Source organism: Pongo pygmaeus, chromosome 15 (genome assembly GCF_028885625.2).
Source record: "Pongo pygmaeus isolate AG05252 chromosome 15, NHGRI_mPonPyg2-v2.0_pri, whole genome shotgun sequence".
NCBI lineage: Eukaryota > Metazoa > Chordata > Mammalia > Primates > Hominidae > Pongo > Pongo pygmaeus.
Window position 1 is genome coordinate 55,649,536 of NC_072388.2, and position 23,771 is coordinate 55,673,306.

Genomic DNA, 23,771 nt, shown 5'->3' on the forward strand with positions numbered 1-23,771 from the left:
TTTTTACTATGTGCTTGCTCCTGTTCTAAGTGCTTTACATGTGTCATCTCATTTAATTGTCAAAAAACACGTGAAGGAGACATTATTTTTCATCACTCCCAATGAACAGATAAAGAAACTGAGGCAGAGAAAGATTTATCACTTGGTTAACAGTCTCACCGTGCAACATGGCAGCACTGGGATATCAATGCAGACAATCTGACCCACACTTCCTACCCCCTGCACCCCAACTGCCTCAAGGACACATAACTTGAGATGATCATGGTTAGAAAGAGAAAAGGAGGCCCAGCATGGTGGCTCACGTGTGTAATCCCAGCACTTTGGGAGGCTAAGGCATGGGGATCAACTGAGGCCAGAAGTTCAAGACCAGCCTGGGCAACATAGCAAGACCCCCATCTCTTCTAAAATTTTTTTAAAATTAGGCAGGCATGATGGTGTATACTTGTAGTCCTAACTACTTGGGAGGCTGAAGTAGGAGGATTGCTTGAGCCCCATAATTCAAGGGTAAGTGAGCTATGATTGTACCACTGCACTCCAGCCTTGGTGACAGAGAGAGACCTTGTCTCTAAAAAAAATCAAAATTAAAATTAAAAAAAGAGTGATGTAATGGGAAAAAACAACAACTAAGGCATGTGCATTTGAAAATCAGCTGGATTTATGGGGAAACTGATCACGATGATCAGATATTGAATGTGAACAGTTTTAGGTGTGAGCACTAGTAGGAAAATGAACCCCATTAAGAGATTTGGGAGGAAAAGGAAGGGACAGCCTAAGCCACTGGCATTTGACTGATGGAAAACTAGAGAACAGTGCCTAGGTTCCAGGCATGTTCTTGAGTGTCATTTTATTTAACTTCCTTAGCAACACTGGGAGGTAAATGTTACAGGCCCATTCTTAAAAATTTTATTACACTTTGTCTTTTGCAGGAGTTTTAGGTTTACAGAAAAATTGCACAGAAAGTAGAAAAAGTTTTTCTTTTTTTTTTCTTTTTTTTTTATGAAATGGAGTTTCACTCTGTCGCCCAGGCTGGAGTGCAATGGCTCGATCTCGGCTCACTGCAACCCCCGCCTCCTGGGTTCAAGCAATTCTCCTGTCTCAGCCTCCTGAGTATCTGGGACTACAGGTGCACGCCACCATGCCCGGCTAATTTTTTTTTTTTTTTTTTTTTGAGATGGAGTCTTGCTCTGTTGTCAGGCTGGAGTGCAGTGGTGTGGTCTTGGCTCACTGCAACCTCCGCCTCCTGGGTTCAAGCAATTCTCCTGCCTCAGCCTCCCAAGTAGCTGGGATTACAGGCACACGCCACCATGCCCGGCTAATTTTTGTATTTTTAGTAGAGATGGGGTTTCACCATGTTGGACAGGCTGGTCTTGAACTCCTGATCTCATGATCCACCCACCTCGGCCTCCAAAAATTTTGGGATTACAGGCATGAGCCACCACACCTGGCCTAATTTTTGTGTTTTTAGTAGAAATAGTGTTTCACCATATTGGCCAGGCTAGTCTCCAGCTCCTGACCTCGTGATCCTCTCACCTTGGCCTCCCAAAGTGCTGGGATTACAGGTGTGAGCCACCGCGCCCGGCCAAAAGTTTTTCTGAAACTATGCTTTGCCCGTCATATTCTTCCCAAACTGGTAAAAATTAGCCATTTCTCTAATTAATAAATAGGAAAAATAGCCTGAATAACCTTGTCCTCAATTTCCCAACATAAGAATGATGCAATATTTCTTTAGTTCCCTGGTCCAGAAACTTAGAATTATCCTTAGGTCCTTCCCTCAGGCTACCTTCATTCCTCCATTGAATAAGTCACAAAGTCCTATTAATTCTACTTCCTCATTAACTACACATTGCACCCCCTTTTCTCTATACCCACTGCAATTCATTGTTCAACAAATATTAATTAAGCACCTACCATGTCCCAAAGCACTGTGCTATGCACTGGGGTTATGCTGGTGAACAAAACAGATGGAGTCCCTGTCCTCATAGAGCTTACAATCTAGTGGGAGAGAGAGATGATAAACAAGGCTATCTGAAAGAACAATCTGGGGAGTGATAGAGCAATGAAGATGAAGCAGAGGGTGACAGGAAGGTAGTACGTTAGATAGGATGGCAAGGTGTGGCCTCTGCAGAGTGGACATTTTCACAGGAAAACATGAAGTATGTGAAGGGTGAGCCATCTGAAGATCTAGGAGAAGCACTCTGGCAGAGAGAAAAGAAATTCCAAGGATCTGAGGCGAGAAAGAGCTTCTAGAAGGCTGGTGTGTCTAGAGCAGAGAGAGAGGGAAGTGATGAGGTCAGAGAGCTAGGCAGGGGCCACGAATGCTGGGAGGGTCTATGCACGTGTAAGGAGGTGGGATGTTTTCCTTTAGTGAGATGGGATGCTATTGGGAGGCCTTGAGAAGGGGAATGGCATGAGTTGATTTACATTTTTGAAAGACCAGCCTGACTGTAGTGTGGAGAAGATTGTTGGAAGAGAAAAATCAGGACATTGATTAGGAAGCTGCAGAAATCCAGACAGGTGGTGAAGAAGCTGATTGCTGTGCAGGTGGAAAGAAGCGATCAGATTCAGAGTGTGTTTTGAAGGCAGAGTCAGTAGGATTTGCAGATAGATGGAGGGGCTTTTAGGGAGGAAAAGGGAACTATCACAATGACCCCTATGTATTTAGCCTGAGCCAGATGCCTCAATATAATTATAAAATGATTCATCTTTTTGCCATTCAGGAAGAGATCATCCTTCTCATATAGTGAGTTTCCTTGTAAATTTGGATTTATTTCTGGATTTTGGGCTCTGTTACTTTGATCTATTGCTGGACCGTGATCACACTTCTAATTCCTAATTAAAAATTCATTAAAATTACCAATTTAGATTCAATTTATATATTATAAATTTATAATATAGATACATATTTTTAATAAAATTAATTTTCTAATATTCTTATTTCTCAACTCTGCTTCGGTTATTCTCACATGCTAATTCTACAAATAAACTTTAGAATCATTTTTGTCACATTTCTCAAAAAGGCCTATTAGGAATTTGTTTTTGTTTTATTTACTTATTTATTTTCCAAGATGGGGGCCTCACTATGTTACCCAAGCTAGTCTTGAACTCCTGGGCCTGCCTTGCACCTCCCAAAGTGCTGGGATTACAAGTGTGAGCCACCGTGCCCAGCCAGGAATTTGTTTTTGTATTATTAGTTTAGTGAGTTTTGCTGTTTTTCTTTCTTTTCTTTCCTTTTCTTTTCTTTTTTTTGAGATAGGTTCTCTTGTAGCCTAGGCTGGAGTGCAGTGGCATGATCTCTGCTCAGTGCAACCTCTGCCTCCCAGATTCAAGCAATTGTCCCACCTCAGCCTTCCAAGTAGCTGGGATTACAGGTGCCTATCACTATGCCTGGCTAATTTTTGTATTTTTAGTAAAGATGGGGTTTTGCCATGTTGGCCAGGCTGATCTTGAACTCCTGACCTCAAGTGATCTGCCTGCCTCAGCCTCCCAAAGTGCTAGGGTTATAGGCATGAGCCACTGTGCCTGGCCTATAGTTTAGTCTGTAATGACATTTTAAGTTTTTCTTTTCACACTTATTAGTGTCCTCTGTATGTTTTGTTTGTTTGTTTGTTTTTGGGATAGGACCTCTCTATGTTGCCCAGGCTGGTCTCAAACTCCTGGGCTGGGCTCAAGCGGTCCTCCCACCACAGCCTCTCAAGTAGCTGGGATTACAGGTATGAACGACCTTGCCCCCTAAAGGGGATGATGTGCTTGCTGTAGGGTTTTATAACTTCCTTAATGTAAAGCAGACACATTTCTGGTTTTTATTTTTGTGTGCGTGAATAGGAAACTACTTCATAAGTTTAAATTTACTAACTAGTTTTTCTAGGCAAATGAGAAAGTTATTACTTGTGTTCATATTTTAACCAGATAATCTACTAAATTCTCTTAAATTTCTAATAGTTTTTCAGTTGATTCACTTGGGTTTTTAAAAACTATAATCTTTATAATCTGCAAATAATGACACTTCTGCCTCTTCCTACCCAATATTTATGCTTCTTATCTCATTCTCTCATCTAATTACATTGGTGAGCACTTCCAGAACAATCATTAAATAACTGTGGTGATAACAAGTACTCTTGTCTTGTTCCTGACTTTAATGAGACTACTTCTAGTTTTTCACCATTAAGTGCTGTACTGGCTATTAGTTTGTGATACACAGATAAATATATGTTTTTAAAATATGGCTTACAAAGTTTTATTCTATTACCACTATAGTTATACCTTTTAAAAAGTTAAGATTTTTTATTTTTGTTTGCAAATATTGAAATCATCCTGTGGTTCAAATTCTCTGATCTATTTACATGGTAAAATCTCTTAACAAATTTTATATTATTAGTTATATTATGAAACTCCTCAGAAGTCTGGAATTACCCCCATTTGGTATTTTCTAATCTTATTCATTAGTCAGATTAGCCTGTAGTTTTTGTTTGTTTGTTTCTGTGCCATTGTGGCAAACCTCTGGCATCACTGTTGTACTGCCTTTGTAAGAAGAATTATTTCCTTCAACTCTGATATAATTAAATGATTTAATTATTTCCGTCCATGGAAAGCCATTTGGTCCTGGCCTTTGAGTAGTACTTCCTTGACCAGTTTGTGGTGGCTAGATAGGTTTTCTATTAGTTAAAAAAAAAAAAAAAAAAAAAAAAGAGGGCCGGGCACGGTGGCTCACGCCTGTAATCCCAGCACTTTGGGGGCCAAGGTGGGTGGATCACAAGGTCAGGAGTTCGAGACCAGCCTGGCCAACATGGTGAAACCCCGTCTTTACTAAAAATACAACAAAATTAGCCAGGTGTGGTGGCGGGCACCTGTAATCCCAGCTACATGGGAGGCTGAGGCAAGGAGAGTCGCTTGAACCGGGAGTCAGAGGTTGCAGTGAGCCAAGATCACACCATTGCACTCCAGGCTGGGTAAAAGTGCAAGACTCCATTTCAAAATAAAAAAAGAAATCTAGTTTTGTAGACTTATATTGACTTAGGAAATGGTCCATTTTACTCAGATTTTGATGTTAGCATAGATGATAAGAATTGTTTAATATTTTACATAAAGTTGGGGTTTGCTTTCTTTTAAGTTTATTTGGGTGTTCATATCATTTACATTTATTGTTATAGCATATGTCTGACCTTATGTCAGTCTTTGTATTACATATTTTATGAGTTTAATACTTTCCACCTTCTTTGCTACTACTGTCTTTGTAAGAGTAGAGATTGTTTATTTAGAAGTCTAAACATTTAAAAATCAAAACTATTCTACCAGTCTAACTCTTACGGTGGTGCAACTCAAACAATGTAGGCAAGATAAAAAGGTTATGATGAATGAGAAATAGTTTCTAGTTGTTCCATGTTGTAAAAAGTTTCATACATTTTATTTAAAAATGGTGATTTGTTACTAAGCAGAAAATGCTCTGTAGGTACATTCTGAGAAAGAAATTTGAGAAAAAAAAATGACTAGCAAGGGCAAGCAGATACCTCTTTCCAAGAGAGCTTGTTACTTCATCCGTTCTCTTCTGGTTTGCAAAAGTTGTTACAACATATCCTGATAATGAGTGATTTTTGCCACTATATGAAGATCAACCAGAATTTCTTGGTGAATGTAACTTTTATATATTTATATGCTTGCATTATATTCCTATCTCCTTCCCTACATCTTTAAGGAAATGTGGGTGCATTTCACAAAGGAATTGAGTAAAACACATTTATTATGTTTATAGTGCACAATGCTAGCTTTTATAGGTAAGCCTGATGTTTTAAACTGATGCAAAACTATGACAAGCAATTTAATATTCAATTCTTTGGCATGATATATTATTTATAATAAAAAGAGATATTCAAAGTATATACATTTTTAAAGACTATTTATTTCTTAACTTGACTTATTTCCTTTATTACACACTACATTTATATACTGAAATTTGTTCTTTGATTACCCAGCTCTTTTGGAAGGTACATATGTATACTGTCATTAATCTGAACAGGTTAAGTCCTTGGAATTCTGGATAAAAGATCTCCTACTGTAAGTAATCAGTGTTTCCACCCCTTTAGCCCTCCTCCAACCAGCCCTGCCAGCTTTATGTTATTGAATGTAGACATTGTTTTTTATTCTATTAGCAGTGAATTTTACAACTTGTAATAATATATGTATGTCTATATTTCTCAATTATCAATTTAAAAAATTAAAATTTCTATTAGTCCTTTGTTGAAGATGAGGAAATTTGCTCAGTTTACATCTTTTTTTTTTTTCTTTTTCTTTTTAGAGGCAGGGTCTCACTCTGTCTCCCAGGCAGGGGTGCAGTGGTACATTCACAGCTCATCGCAGCCTGGAACTCCTGAGCTCAGGCAATCCTCCCACCTCAGACTCCCGAGTAGCTGGGACTACAGGCAGACGCCACCATGCCCAGCAAATTTTTAAATTTTTTGTTAAGACAGGGCCTTGCTTTTTTTCCCCACGCTGGTCTCGAACTCCTGGCGATCCTCCTGCTTTGGCTTCCCAAAGTGCTTGGATTACAGGTGTGAGCCATTGCGCCCAGCCGCTTTATATATTTTTAGATTATCTTTCTCTTTAGCTTTCTGTTTTTGTTAATAGCTATAGGACATTGAATCTGTTATTATTTCTAAAATATTATTTAGCTTTGATTTGAAGGTTTTAAAGATTGACTTTATATTTGATAATTACCTAGGTGTAATAAGCATCACTATTTAGACTTCATTCAGTGTGTTTACATTTATTTAGGACACATAAGGGGTCCTTAGGACAAAGCTTTTCCATCTCCAAGTTAATTTTGAATTATTTTTTAATTGGGTAGATTATATTATCAAATAATTTTTTTAAGGAAGAAGTTATAGGTAGTACATCTCTTGAATCTTTACATATTTGAGAATTTTGTTGTTATCTTTACATGTTGGACAACAACTTCTCTGGGCTGCATGATTTTCCACTCAAAATTTGTCAGTCATTACTCCCCTGTCCTGTGGCCTCAACTGTTGCTATGGAGTGGTCCGAAGCCAGCCTGGTATTTCCCTTCTTTGATTTGTTTCATCTGTCTGGGTGTTAGAAGAATTATTTTTCTGTCCTTGAAGTTTAGTAATTTCAGCAGGAAATATGCCTTGGATTAATTATGATATATTAATTAATTTAATCCGAAAAATTCCGCTTTTCTCTGATATCAGAAATTTCTATCTGCTATATCCGAATATTTTTTTCCTCGACTTTAGGAAGAGCAATTATCTATATTTTGTAACTAGGTTGGCTACTTTCCATACCTACTAACTTCTTTGTAACTTCTTTTCAATTTTTCCCCTTTCCTCTTCATTCTGTGTGATTTTCTCATCTATCAACAAAATCACAAACTCAGTTTTCTGCAATTTTGCTTGATGTTTCTAAATAATTTATTATTATTATTATATATTTTTTGAGACAGGTTCTCACTGTGTCACCTGGGTTGGGGTGGAGCAACAGGATTATGGCTCACTGCAGCCTCAACCTCCTGGGCTCAAGTGATCCTCCCACCTAAGCCTCCTGCGTAGCTTGGACTATAGGCATCCAACACCACACCAGGTTAATTTTTGTTTTAAGATTTTTCGTAGATACCAGGTCCCACTATTTGCCCAGGCTGGCCTCAAACTCCTGGACTCAAGCAATCCTCCCCCACTTAGGCCTCCCGAAGTGTTGCGATTACAGGTGTGAGTCATCATGCCCAGCCTAAATCATTTATTATTTCTGCAATGAAATTATTTTCTCCTTTACCTCTGCCAGCTTCCTTTAGATTTCATTATTTTCTTGTCTTTTTATGTTTGATGTCATCTTTCATAGAGCCTGTGTTCTCTTTAATTATATTAAAGTGTCAGCCATTTGTTTCATCAAATTTTCTACTGATTCTCATTCTCTTTTGAATGTGCCTCTTCTTTACATGTATTTAGCCTTCCTTCCTTCCTTCCTTCCTAAATAATAATCATTGCATAGGTCACATAACTTTTTTCTCTTTTTAACCCAGGAATGTTTTATATTCTGGCCTGTGATCTGCCCCTAAATTTCCTGGGTAGATTCTTTTCATTTTTCTTATTTACTTGGGCTTTGTTAGACTTTTCTCTTGTAAAATTAACTTGGGCATTGGGATGTATGTACTTTGGTGCTTTTTGTTCCTTCTTTCCCAACTGCCTCTAGGGAGTGATGAGAAGGCACAGGACCTGAATAGCTGAAGTGGGAAAACCTCTCTCACCCTGTCTTACACACATATATTCTGAGGATTTTTGTTGACAATCTGGTATTATAGGTCAAGGCCTTTTTGCCACATTAGGGAAACATCCATTTCTGCTTTTAATCTGCACTTGCACTTTGCTCCCCACTACAGGGTGGACCAGGCTGTCACTTTTGAATGAAAGCCTTGTCTTTGGCATTTTTTATAGTTTTTTGAAGCCAGATCTACCTATTTTCCTTCCTGTCTTCTTTCCTTCCTCTCTTCTTTGCTTCCTCCTTCCCTCTGTCCCTTCCTTTGGGTTTTCTTGCCACATATGTAATAATGGTGACATTATCCTGTAGATCCTTGGTGGCCTCCACTCTTTTTTTTTTTTTTTTTTGAGATAGAGCTTTGCTCTTGTTGCCCAGGCTGTAGTACAATGGCGTGATCTTGGCCCACCGCAACCTCTGCCTGCTGGGTTCAAGCGATTCTCCTGCCTCAGCCTCTCGAGTAGCTGGGATTACAGGTGCTCACCACCATGCCTGGCTAATTTTGTATTTTTTGTAGAGATGGGGTTTCTCCATGTAGGTCAGGCTGGTCTCCAACTCCCAACCTCAGGTGATCCACCCACCTCGGCCTCCCAAAGTGCTGGGATTACAGACATGAGCCACCGTGCCTGGCCTGGTGGCCTCGTCTTACTCTCTCCACAACTGCTGGCTCCCACAGAGGCCTCCACTGAATCATTGAGGCCAAGCAGTTTCATCCCTTGAAGGGGAAGATGTTCCTTTTCTCCTTGTTTCCTACTGTAGACTGAATGTTTGTGCCCTCCCCAAATTCATATGTTGAAACCCAATCTCCAGGTTGATGGCATTTGGAGACGGGGCCTTACGGAAGTGATTAGGTCATGACGGGGGAGCACTCACGAATGGGATTAATGCCCTTATAAAAGAGACACAGAGAGCTCCCTGTGCCTTTGGCCAAGTGGGGACACAGCAAAAAGACAGCTGTCTGTGAACCAAACAGCAGACCTTCATCAGACATCAAATAAGCAGGTGCCTGGATCTTGGATTTCCCACCTCCAGAACTGTGAGGAATACATTTCTGTTGTTTATAAACCACCCAGTTTCTGGTATTTTGTTAGAGCAGCCTGAAAGGACTAGAACATTTCTCTGCATTAAGGCTTCTTAGATGCCAAATCACTGTTTAGCACGTTTGTTGTTTTGCATTATAAGCATCCGGATTTATTTTAAAAACTGTATGACCAGTGCTACATTAGTGTGATTTGGGCACACTAGTACCCACTGCGCACTGTATCTGGAACCAGCTTGACTCTAATGACCCAAGCCCTGGGGTTGAGAGTGATCCTCAGCCCCCGCTAACTCCTCTCACGTGGGGAGCTTCCTCTTAGGTGCACCTCTGTTCTTGCAACGTGGCCTCAGTCGTAGCCACTTGGTTTATCAGATCTATCATACTACCTTTGAACCTCTGGTGGGGAGAAAAAGGTCAGACTGAATCCTATTCCTTTCCTCCCATGGGTTACTCTAACTCCACATGTATTTAGGCTAATCAGATTTCTTTGGCAGCATCCAGGACCAAAATTTTTACAAGAATATTGGAGGATCAATAATATCTAACTCCACACATTAACTCTATGTTCAAGTTCCTTGCATGTTTCCTACTTATACCTGGCACATCCAAAGTTGCACATTCCATTAGAATGTGGGATTAAAATGACCTTTGGTCCTGTACCCTCCTACCCCTTTGGGCTTGAGCAGCCAGTGGCAGTGCCCACAAAATGTGACTGTTACACAGCCAGCCCAGTGAGTGATATAACCCCTGAGCACCTTCTTCAAATAAGAGAGTGTTGGCCTTACCAGTGCCCAAATTTTAGCTCCTTCTCTCCTTCCATGGGTTCATTCATGCAATAAAGCCAGACTCATTCATGTAATACAGAGAACATAAAATATTTGTTGAGCTCTACTCTACTACATTCCAGGCATTATTTGCAGTGATGGCAATATAATTGTGAACAAGAAATCATTTCCTGCCCTCACAGAGCTTCCAGGCCAGAAGGTATTCTAAGCTGGAGAGATGGGCTCTGCCAAGCTAGAGTTTACTTTCTTTTGGCTTGTATGTAAATTCAAAGGCAGTATCTCGCTCTACCAGTGGGATTTGACTGCATGATGTCTCACAGAAAGTTCTCCGCTCCCAGACATGGGTCCCTCAGCTTCCTGCCCCAGAAGTGCAGCAGCGGGCATTGTGGGAAGGTGAAGAGCCTCCCTAAGGTTGACCCTTCCAAGCTGGTCTGCCTCACAGGCTTCCTGGGATACAAGGCTGGCATGACTCACATCGTGCAGGAAGTTGACAGGCCAGGATCCAAGGTGAATAAGAAGGAGGTGGTAGAGGCTGTGACCATTGTAGAGACACCACCCATGATGGTTGTGGGCATTGTGGGCTATGTGGAAACCCCTCAAGGCCTCCGGACCTTCAAGACCGTCTTCGCTGAGCACATCAGTGATGAGTGCAAGAGGCGCTTCTATAAGAACTGTCACAAATCTAAGAAGAAGGCCTTTACCAAGTACTGCAAGAAATGGCAGGATGAGAATGGCAAGAAGCAGCTGCAGAAGGACTTCAGCAGCATAAAGAAGTACTGCCAAGTAATCCACGTCATTGCCCACACCCAGATGCACTGCGTCCTCTGTGCCAGAAGAAGGCCCACCTGATGGAGGTCCAGGTGAATGGAGACACCATGGCCAAGAAGGTGGACTGGGCCTACGAGAGGTTTGAGCAGCAGTTACCTGTGAACCATGTGTTTGGGCAGGATGAGATGATCGACGTCATCAGAATGACAAAGGGCAAAGGCTACAAAGGGGTCACCAGTCGTTGGCACACCAAGAAGCTGCCCCTCAAGACCCACCAAGGCCCGCACAAGGTGTCATGTATTGGGGCATGGCATCTTGTCCGTGTGGCCTTCTCTGTGGCACACACTTGGCAGAAAGGCTACCGTCACCACACTGAGATCAATAAGAAGATCTATAAGATTGGCCAGGGCTACCTTATCAAGGATGACAAACTGATCAAGAACAATGCCTCCACTGACTATGACCTTTCTGACAAGAGCATCAACCCTCTGGGTGTCTTTGGCCACTATGGTGAAGTGACCAATGACTTTGTCTTGCTGAAGGGCTGTGTGGTAGGAACCAAGAAGCGAGTGCTCACCCTCCCTGCAAGTCCTTGCTGGTGCACACCAAACAGCGGACTCTGGAGAAGACTGACCTTAAGTTCACTGACACCACCTGCAAGTTTGGCCATGGCTGCTTCCAGACCACGGAGGAGAAGAAAGCATTCATGGGACCACTCAAGAAAGACCAAATTGCGAAGGAAGAAAGAGCTTAATGCCAGGAACAGATTTTGCAGCTGGTAAGGTCTCAATAAAAGTTATTTTCCACTGGAAAACAAAAATAAAAACAAGAACAACAAAAAAACAAAGGCAGTATCTCCTCAAACAGCAGGGACCTGCATTGTTGCTGTGAGTTCATCTTTGTTTTGCAGGCATAAATCACCACCCCCTTTAAAAAACAAATTAAAATGTATTTTCTAAAGTTAACTTATGTAAGAGAAAGTTCCAGAAATGCTGCCTGGTCCTGCAGGGCAAGTGAAGCATTAGCCTGTCTCTCTGAGGCTTTGTTTCAAAACTCCACAGGTCCATTTGCAACCTGTATTTTGAATGTGATTAGTTACATAATAACCCTTTACTTTTTTCCACACTATGGCACCTTCCTTGGAAGAGCTTAAGGTGTTTTACAGCCATTATCTCATTAACCCTCACCCTGGGGAGTGTTGGGGGTGGCACAGCATATATTATTGTCCCTATTTTACAGAAGGGGACATTATGATGGCATAAGAAGTTAAGTGTCTTGAGCAACGGTACAAAGGAAGTAAAGTGGAACTAAGAACAGAAACAAGTTTCATAAACAGGCTTTTGCTGGCCTGGCATAAATCTATCTGCTTCCCTCTATCAGAAAGAACACAGTAGGCTTGGTGATGGTACTAAAGATTTGATCTTCGGTTAAAAAGAATGGGTTAAATATATGTTGGGAGGAAAGAGCAGATGAGTTAAGGTGAATCATCCAGGGTGATAGAGAGCTGCTTAATAAATGTCTTCAAACAATACATGCATGTACTTCATGCCTACTCCAGGCTGCAATGCTGCTAAGTGCTGTAGGAGAACTCTAGGAAGGCTCTCATTGGTACAGAGTAGGTACTAGATACAAATTTGTTGAAGGAAAGAAGGAAGGAAGTTGGGATATCTTTCTCATCTTCAAGGAGCTTACAACTGGGGAGGGAGAAAAACTACACACTATTACAAAGGTAAGTATGTGCTGAACTAGGGAGTATTCTCTGTTGATGCAATAGGAGCTCGGAGAAGGAAGAAACTACCGCTGCCTGGAGTGGTCATAGAAACCTTCTTGCAAGGGATAGAACCTGAATTAGGGTTGGAGAAGTGGGGGATTCTGGAGAGGTGAAGAGGAGGACAGATACTATCTTTGGAAGTGCAAGGGCCTGACAAGCCTGGTGGAAGAGGCATACGTACGAAGGTGTGCAGCCACATGGCATGTTTTCTAAAAAAAAGGAAGTGGGTTTTGCAAGATTGGAAAGAGGGATTGTTTCTTTCAATAGGTATTGTGAAGTTTCTGCTATCCACCGGAAGACAAAGGGTAAAGAATCAAGGCAAACTCCTAGATTCTGAAGTTGAAAGAATGCCATTGTCAAGAAAGAAAGCTTGTATTTTGGAGTGTTTTTAATTTTTGAGTGTGTAATAACTTCAGGACATTAGTGTCAGTGCATTTATTTTGAAACTTTATTGATGCCTTCATTTTCTCAGAGTGTCTGTTTCTTCCTTAAAGGTGAGATTGAGCACAAAATTGTTTTCTGCTATTACTGAATTGGTAGTCTTTTTTTTTCTGTATTGTTTTACTCTGTTTTATTTAGTGAAACATTTGTTATTATAATTATTATTTTTACTGCTATTCAATTCTAAATAAATGCATTATTGCATCCATTACCATCCTATCTCTGCTTCACATTTATCCCTTAATATGGCCGATATCTGGCAGAGATCTTTCCAGCAACTTTCTTCTTCTGACTTAGGTTGAACAATTAGACTTAAATATTTTGAAAATAGCTATTAGTGTATTTTGGCATTTTCAGCCTCTTCAGGAATCAAAACTCTTACTTAGTCTCTTTTTCTCTTCCACAAAACAGGAAGATGAAAAGCTTCAGAGACCAAAATCTCCTTTATTCCCAGATAATGTCAGCCTAAAACTAGAGGGAGATTGTCAAAATAAGAAAAAAAATTAACTCAACATCACAGGAAATGCATATCAACCCAAATAGGAGATTTCAGGTTATTAAGAGATTATTTCAATTATTAGGGGGTCTGAAGAAGGCAGAAGGGAGTCTAGCTCCAGAGTTTGAAGGCACTTTGGACTCCAATGATTCTCAACAGAGAGGCCAAGTTGGAGGTATTAGTAGGTGCCGGTGCAGAAAAATAGGATCTGAAGATTTGAAGACCAGTCTCAGATATGATTTGGGGGTGTGGCACATGGCAAGAAGCTTAGGTGTCTATATTTCAAATATTCCAAGCATACAGCAATAGGGAGAAAAATATGTAGAAAAGAGGTGGGCAGAATTTTTCTGAAGTTCATTCTCTCATTTATTACCTTTCCATCTAATGGAGAGCCTTACTGAGAATGAGGTTCATATCAAATTCCTATTTCTCTTTTCTGTCTTTGAATGTTCCCAGTTTAATTCGAGTGTATGCATTATCAAATATCTGTTTTAATTACAGCTATTGTTAAGGTAGTTAATCAGTTGTCGTCTCTCACCAACCAAAATCCTATATTGCTAAATTTCTGTACAATCAAAGATACAATAAATATAAAAGGAATTCTTGTATATCAGCGTGAAAAAAATGCATACAACTTCTTTGCTCACTGATGCAACCAAAACACCCAGGAGTTATTATAATGTGCATTCCCTTGACACAGACTTTTATTTCATGCAAATGACTGTGATTAAGATTCAAATACTTTTTTTTCATTTTCACACATTACTTAATCAATGTGAAGTACTGTGTAAAAATTGCATCTCTTCATAACAGTGATTTTGACCAAGTCAAGTGTTGCTCTTAGAATTATAATCCAGACTTGTGATTCAATTATCATTTAGAGACTTTCTAAATTCAAATTAAGTTCACTCTTTCCTCCTCCTCCCAACACTGTAAACTTAATATCAGTATGGATCATTTGTAAGGTATGATCAAAATAATTTCCATTGCAAGGAAATACATATTGTGATGTCTGATTTTTCCTTTACCTGCAAAAAGAGGCACAGCAATCAATAGGAACTAGCCATTAAAATGTATGAAAATGCAGAAGGTACCGTCTATTTTTCCATTTATGTTAACTTAGCTTTTAGGCTGAATAAAATTGACACTCCCCAGAATACTTATCTATTTAAACCTACTTGGAACAGTTGCACAAACTCCATTTAAAGTTAAAAAGAACCCATGGAATACTTAAAGTTTGGCATCATCCCTGTTTGATAAATTAACTACAGGACATTCAAAAAGCACACTCTTATAGAGTCAACAAGGAATGCATAAAATGAAGCAAGATTCCAGAGGCCAACTAGGCAACTCTCATATAACTATAAAACATTGATCTATTTACAGTTTACCGCACCCAAGCCAGAGGCTGAATCTTGTTTTGTTATTGTCTGTGACTACTTCTTTTTTGCTCATCTTGCATTTCATCTTTATTTGAGGAAAAATTAGATTTTGCCAATGACTAGGAATTAGGCCTCAAAACTGGCAGGTTTTGGGTTCTCATAATATCAACCTCACCCATTTATTAAAAATATGTACCCTAGACTGAAGTTCTGTAGCCTCCGAGTTGAAAATAAAATCCAATTTTAAGTTGTTTTTCTTCTTTCAGCATTCACCGAAAATTCCTCCTTTTGTGTCCAATTGCAATAAGCAGAAAAAAACACTCATCTTTTATTCTCCATGGTTCCTAGAACACAATACTACCTCTATGCCAGAGCTGAATTTGTTGAATTTGAATTTTTTTTTTTTGAGAGAAGTAAAATTTGCATTTGATGGAGTTTCATGAATTCAAATAGACAATGTTTGAATGTGGATATTCCTTTTCAGAAGCTTCTTGGACATGCTTATGGGATGTCCTGACTCTTCTATCATGAAATGTTGAAGGGACATTGACAATTAGTCCATTTGAAGGGTCCCAACTAGTAAGTACCCTGGCCAGTTGGAACCAAAGTTCTAGTCCTGAATTTACTGGAAGACTAGGGAATATCTGTGAGATTGAAGTGGTTCTGCAGGGGGAAGAATTGTGAACTGCTATAGATTCGTCTGAGAAGCCAAGATAGCATTCCATAGGAGTAAGGGTAACCAACCATGTTGGGTCTTTTGAAGCTAGAACTGGGTTGTTTGAAGTCAGTCTAGGCTACTTACAGAAGACCAAATGGACAATTCCTATTTATTCTGGTCCCATTCTGGAGGTTCTGAGGATGTTTCAGGATAAAGCTTTGGAGAAAACAAGTGAGATTGTGTCAGAGACTACTGGTTGGGCCTCAATGTCCAATCTTCCTCATCCCATAGCAATAGACTTTTGCTGTGCACTTGGCTGCTCAGAATAAAGGCCTCATTTCCCGGGTGCCCTGTAGCTAGCAGTGGACCTATGACTAACTTTTGGCCAATGGAATGTAAGCAGAGTAGAGGTCCAGAATTCCATACCCCAAACCCTTGGGGCCAGATATGGATTGGAATTCAGATTTCTTTTGATTTTGAAGGTGATAGGATGCATATACGGCTTCTTATGGAACATCTCCATTGAAGTCTGGGGCAGCACCTCATAATTAACTGCAACAAATTATAACAGTATTCACCCTAAGTGGGATAAATGAAGACCATAAGGCCAGGTGTAGTGGCTGACACATGTAATCCCAGTGCTTTGGGAGCCTGAGGCTGAAGAATCACTTGAGGCCAGGCAACGAGACCAGCCTCGGCAACGTAGCGAGATTCCATCTCTACAAAAAAAATTTACAATTAACCAGGTATGGTGTATGTGTCTGTAGTCCTAGCTACTCAAGAGGCTGAAGAAGGAGGATCATTTGAGCCCAGGAATTCGAGGTTACAGTAAACTATGAGTGTGCCACTCCACTCCAGCCTAGGAGACAGAGCAAGATCCTATCTCTAAAAAAAAAAAAAAGAAGAAGACATACATAGTGTCATATTAATTCAGATTAGGTTTTGCCTTCAAATGAATTTTTGTTGAAAACTTGTGAAAATTTTTGTTTTCAGAGTTTTTTTGGATTTTAGAATTATCTATCATTTGGCTGCTTCTAGAAAACTATAGAGACCACTGACAAATATCTTTTGCCCCTTCCATGTTGCTTCCTATATCCAGTCTCCTGGAATGTGATTTTCCTCAGATCATGAGGACTGTATTTATAAAGACAATATAAAACTATTCCTATTTGATATTTTCCTCAAAGAGCTATTATTATATTTAAAAATGTGAATACTCTTATGTTTTGTGGCATAATTTATTATTGAACACACATTATGTGCAACATACCTTGCTAAGTATCTCATTTAATGTGATTATTAATTCCATTTTATGGATGAGAAAACTGAGTTATAGGAAGTTTAAGTATCTTGGCTAAAGCCCACAATCAATGAGTGGCAAAGCCAGGATTTGAAACTAAGAAGTCTCTTGCCAGGGCCGCATGTTTGTCCACGGTACTATTTCTACCTTCTTTCCGTGAGACCATAGTTACTATATAAAAATATGAAGACTCATTATAGAAATCTGGGTAGAGTTGCATGTTTCCCTGTGGTTCTGGAATTGCATTTTTTTAGGTGCTTTGTTGGGACATGGTGCTTTTTTTCCTGCCCCATTTTAGTTGCACATGTTTGACTCGCAATTAACCAGCTTTCTAACCATGCCAATGGACAGCCCCAAAGGAAGAGAGTGAAGCTAGAATTCAGCTGTTCTCAATAATCACAGTAACGCTTAGAACCACAACTACATCATTATATTAAAGCATCTTGTCACAGTGTCTTACAGCTATCACTATTTTATAGCCATACCTCCAGGCCAAATTAAATGTGAATATAAATTTTAAAGAACCAGTTAATCTGGCCTCTGGGCCATACTTGCTGGGTCACACCTGTGTGTCATTTGAGGTGTCACACACTGACTGGTGACATTTTACTGTTAGCACCCACCCACCCAAAGAAGTCACAATCTAATAGCAAAACAATCCCAGCTCAAATCTGAAATGAATTTAGAAGTTACGAATGTGTTCACAAATAACCGTGATTATATTATTAGCATGTCTGGCACCATTACCTAGAAAATATGAAAACGAAAATGTAACTAGTTAACAATAGGGAAGGGCAGTGCCAATGGAATTGGTTTTGAGTCCAGAGTTGGATGTCAGACTAAACCCTTTTCAGTTTCAGAGCTTTGGCCTCAACTCATTAGAGTAGTTGGATCTCAAAAATTACTATGGGAAATATAACAAAATATTAACAATTGCTAAATCTCTATGACGAGCAAGTGGATATTCATTATACTATTCTCCCTACTTTTATGTAAGATTGACAATTTCATAACAAAAAGTTAGAAAACAAAAAGCAAGGGAAAATCCATTCAAATGATAACTTTTAAAATTAGCATGCTAAAATGCATTATTTAAATGAAATTCTTCAGGCATTTAGCCCTGTACTATTCAATACAGTAGCTGCTGGGCACATGTGGCTATTTGGATTTAAATAAAAATGAATCAAAATTAAGTAAAATTAAAAACTCAATCCCTTAGTTGCATGAGCCACATTTCAATTACTCAGTAGTTATTGGCTATATATATTTTTTAATGATTTTAAAAAATTATGGTAAACTATGTGTAACATAAAATTCATCATTTTAACAATTTTTAAGTGTACAGCTTAGTGGCATTAAATATGTTCACATTGTTGTACAACCATCACCACCATTCAGCTCCAGAACTATAAATATATATATATTTCATAAACTATTTTAAATATAAACTTTTAATCTATATTCTAATTTTATCTATTTTTTAATTGTGGTAAATAGATTACAAGCATATTTAGAACTTGCTAAATTTAGCGCCGTTGTCTGTTTCCAAATTTCCTAACAATATCAGGTTACTACTTGCTTGTCATTATGTTGATTGCAAACTGATTAGGAAGTCACAGAAAACCAAGGCATGAGATATGTAAAGGAGAAAAATTATAAATTGTGAAGCTTTATATATTAACTATTTTTTTTTCCTGGCAATGGGGAAGCGGGAGGAACTCCATTCTTGAACTGCAGCAATGAAATTAACCTCATTCCACTTGTGGACCCCCAAGGCTCTGTTCCTCTTGAGCATAATTTGAGTTAAACGTCTCTACTGAAGTACAGGCTGATTGAGTCAGCAAACATTTGCGGAGGGCCCACAGGTGCTGTGTCTGGGGTGGCAAGACAGGCAAGACTCCTATTTTTATGGAGCTTCCTTTCTAGCGTGGGGAGACAGACAATAAACCAACCCACTCACAAGTGAACCGAAAGGTTTATGGACAATGGCGATAAATGCTGCAAAGAATGTAAGACAAGGTGATATAATAGAGATCACCATGAATTTATATATTATTTATGTATTTTTTTAGATGGAGTCTCATTCTGTAGCTCAGGCTGGAGTGCAGTGGTTAGATCTTGGCTCACTGCCACCTTCACCTCCCGGGTTCAAGCAATTCTCCTGCCTCAGCCTCCCAAGGAGCTGCGATTATAGGCGCCCACCACCACACCCGGTTAAGTTTTGTATTTTTAGTAGAGATGGGGTTTCACCATGTTGGCCAGGCTGGTCTCGAACTCCTGACCTCAGATGATCCGCCCACCTTGGCCTCCCAAAGTGCTGGGATTACAGGTGTGAGCCACCACACCCGGCCGAATTTATATCTTAATGTATTAGAAACTTCCACTGCTTCTAAGTTGTAAGCCGTCTTCAGAAGCAAGTTCTAAATTAGGTGTAAATCACCTAAAAACAATAAAAAATGAAACTTGCCACTACCTTTTGCTATTCCTGCCTCCTGGCTGTGACTTACTAACTGGTTCTACTGAATTACTTACTCAATAAGCTTGTGTCCTACAAATTTGGTAAGTGTTCAAGTAACTCCCACCTTATCCTGATGTTTTAAGAGAAGCCACCTGTAGCTTTTGCAAAAGAAATTTATCCAGATTGGTGCTGTGTTGCAAATTGAACCCCAGGTTTTAAATGTATAAAGGAAAAAGTCTGGAAATAGAAAAGAAAAGCCACAGATACGTCAGACAACTTTGCATAATGTCTGTAATTGTCTCCTCAAGCCCCGTCAAGATTTGAAGCAATGCAGGCTAATATTTCCATAGACATTTTCTCCACTGCAAACAGACAGTGGGTGCTTCTCAAGTTTCACCTCTATTCTAGGGACAAACATTTGCAGAGTGAGGAGCTGTGAGAACCTAGGAAGAAGGTAATATGAGTCAGCACAACTTTCCTCCTCTCAAGAAATACGCAAAGCATTTCTCATATTCCCATGGAGTTTACCATCTTATGCATTCTATATACCTAAGTCTGTTTCAGTTCAGGAGAAAATAAATGCATGACAAGAGTATTTAGTTTTTATTGGGTAAAAGTTGAAATTAGTAGAGCGAGCAATGATATAATTGTTCACACAATGGGAAATAAACAAGTTGGTCAGTGTTCAAGAGAGAACTGCAAACTTTGCTTCAGGTTTTTGTTTTGACTGTAACACCTTAATCATTTTCAAGCCTTCTTGATTATCCTGCCTCTTGAATGCACACTTCTGTCAGTGTTTCATCTTTAAAATCTATTTACAGCCTGGGAAATAGCCTGAGGCAAACAGCAATTTATATAAGGACAGGCACAGAATGTGGTTTTCAATTACTCTGCTATTTGGGTAACTCTTGAGCTGGGGTGATGCGAATTTGAGTGGATTTTAAATGGTAATGGTGACAGAATCATGGCCAATATTTATTTGTAAGGTTTCTTAATCAGTTATCATCATATTTCATTTGTATATATCCCTTAGATTTTGGAGAAATAAATTCCCAAACTCAATTTCTTAGGTTTAGAATATTGACCACAATGAGCTTGGTGCCATGGCTCACACCTGTAATCCTGGCACTTTGGGAGGCCGAGGCCTTGGGATGAGTGCCTGAGCCCAGGAGCTTGAGACCAGCTCGAGCAACAGCGAAGCCCCCGCCTCCGCAAAAAACAAAATATAAAAATTAGCCAGGTATGGTGGTTTACACCTGTAGTCCCAGCTGCTCAGGGGGCTGAGGTGGGAGGATCACTTGAACCTGGGAGGTTGAGCCTGCAGTGATCTGTGATGGCGCCACTGCACTCCAGCCTTGGTGACAAAGTGAGACCCTGTTAAAAAAGATAAAAAGAAAAAAAGAAGCATAATACAAGCCTCCTTCACTGAAATCCATAGGGATAGTTTTCAGCATGAATAACAATAACACTAATAACACAAGCTAATACTGATTGTGTACTTACTATGTGCCTAGTGCTGTGCTAAGATCTTAGCATATATTATCTCGCATAATTCTTATAACAACCTTCATGTCAGTAATGAGGAAATTAAGGGTTACAGAAGTACAGCAAGCAGCAAAAGCATGAGCCAGCAACTCCTTGTCATCTGTCCAATGGTAGCAATGAGGTGGGGGGCTTGGAAGACTTGAATTTACCATGATCGCTATCAGAACTGCCTCCTCCAAGTCACCCAAATAGACATTTTATCCAAGTGAGGACAGTTGCTAAGTAAATACATACGGCAATCCAGAAGACCATCCCAGGTAGAAATTCCAGAGCTGTCACTCTTATCTACACAAGACCATCACTGCCAAATTCCTGTTTACAGAATGCTCATGATGTCTGGAACACTAGATTAGACAATGTACGGGATAAAAGGGAAGCAGGAGACCTGGAAGGAGCCCAGGGCAACATGGCTGCATGGAATAGTGGAACAAGACCAGCCCTGGGTGCCAGGCAGGACTGCCTTCTACTTTGGAGTCTTACAAATTATTTCCTTGGTCTTAGACAAGTTACCTAGCTTCCCTGAGCCTGGGTTTATTGGATGTAAAATGAGAGGTTCAACTTAACAACATTTTAAGTCCCTTGTAGCTATAAAATGTGATGATTCCAGAGGTCCTGTCTTCCGAGAATGTACAATCCAGTGGGGTGATGAGAAAAGTTCAATGTTTCAATATTCAGAAATGTTTCTAGACTTTATATTATAATTGCTTTGGTGTTTCTTTTTTCTTAGGGCTGTGGGTGTCTTCTTTATCTCCTCCAAGGCTCAGTGTATGGTAGGCATGTTAGCGAGACAGCCAAGTATAAACGGGTCCCAGTAGAACCTCTCACCAGCCTGCGCACTGGGAGGAGTGTGCAGTGGGGTGGAGCCTCCGGAAGCTCGCGCTGTTTGCAGGGCGGAGGAGCCCGGCCCCGCCTCTTCCTGCGTGGTACTTGGGATTCAATTTGCGAGGCGGGAAACCTATACTAGCAGGACTGTCGCTCTGCTGAGAGTTCCCGTTTCCCTTTTCTTTCCTTTTTGCCCAATAAGTTCCATTTTTCTCACCCTTCAAAGTGTCTGCGAGCCTAATCTCTCATCGTCATGTGACAAGGACACTGTTTTTAGCTGAACTAAGGAAAATTCCTACAACGTTAGGGGCCTTATAAATGTTTGTTGAACAAATGAATAAGTAACATAATGAGTGAGTATATGAATAAACACATAAATTTAATTTCCCAAAGCAACAATATATACAAAAGTGAGCTGTCACTCTATCTACACATGACCGTCACTTCCTCTAATGCTAATGTTCAGGTCTCATTTTCTATCATTTATTCCCAGCAGCAGATCCAGGTTTCTGTGGAGACTAAAGTTTATAGAATATAAGGGCCCTCCTTTAAGGAGGATTAAAGAATGCAAATGGAAAATTCAGTACAGCTCTTTTGCAGGGGCCTGTGCGAGTGAGGGGCACCGAAGTCTGTGCTTTTGGCTTCACAGTCAGCTTGGCCAGCAGGGCCCTTCTACACTCTGCTCCAGGGACACCTGCCTTCTTGCTTCCTCAAAAGCTTGCTCCTACCTTAGAGTCTTAGCAAGTGCTCCTCCCCCTCCCAGTCTTTCTCTACCAAGATCCTTGACTTTTTAAAAAAATCGTGGTTAAAATATACATAACATAATATTGATCATTTTAACCATCCATGAGTGTAGAATTTGGTGGCATTAAATAATTCACAATGTTGTGTAACCATCACTGCTATTAATATCTATACCCCCCATTTAAAAAATCATTTCCAATATAAACTCTCCACCCATTAAACAAAAACTGCCCTTTTTCCTCTCTTCCTCACAAACCCTGGCAACCACTATTGTATTTTTGCTTCTATGAGTTTGACTATTACAGGTACCTCATATAGTGGAACCATACAATATTTGTCCTTCTGTTCCTTTACTAAATATAATGTTTTCAAGGCTCATTGTGGTGCAGCACCGAGTAAGAATTCTCTTCTTCTTGATGGCTAAATAATATTCCATTGCGTATGTTTGCAACATTTTGTTTACCCATTTATCTATTGATGAATACTTGGGCTGTTTCCACTTTTTGGATATTGTAAGACTGCTGTGAACATGGTTATATGAGTATCTCTTCAAGTTTCTACTTTCCATTCTTTTGGGTATGTATCCAGGTGTTGAATTGCTGGGTAATATGCTAGGTCTATGTTTAACTTTATGAGGAACCTCAACTGCATGGTTTTACATTCCCACCAGCAATGCCTGTGGGTTCTAATTTCTCCAAATCCTTGCCAACACTTGTTGTTTTCCTGTTTTAAAAAATTGTAGCCATCTCAACAGATTGGAAGAAGTATCTCTTTGTGGTTTTACCTATTTTTTTCATAGTCTTTAACATTATATGAAATGGTCTTGTTATTTTCCTTTACTGGGTTTATTAGTCTGGAAGTTCATGAAGGCAGAACCATTTCTTTTACGTTCGTTTCTACATTTCCAGCATCCAGAACTGTTCCTGTCACACCTAGGAATTATGTTAAATAAATGAATGCATGGATGTTTTTCTTGCGGAACTATATGACTATCATTGCTAATTTATTTGTCCAAAAATCAGTGCTTAAACAACAGCACGTCAATTAGGTAATAACTCCACAGTTTGTATTAGGCATCAGAGCTGTGCCCCTCCTACTCCCAGTCATTCTCCACCAAGGTCCTTAACTTTTTTAAAAAAGTTGCAGTAAAATAGACATAACATAATATTGATCATTTTAACCACTCATGGGGATAGAATTTGGTGACATTAAATAATTCACAATGTGCAATTGTGTGTAGCCTTGAACCAATGAACACCTTTATCTTAGGACTTCTGAAAGTGAAGAGTAAACACAATTTAAA

At 39.7% G+C, this 23,771-nt stretch overlaps 1 pseudogene; it reads left to right on the top strand.

Moving 5' to 3' along the window:
• Positions 1-10,392: 10,392 nt before the first annotated feature.
• Positions 10,393-11,625, top strand: LOC129013277 (large ribosomal subunit protein uL3-like; annotated as a pseudogene).
• The last annotated feature ends 12,146 nt before the right edge of the window (positions 11,626-23,771 follow it).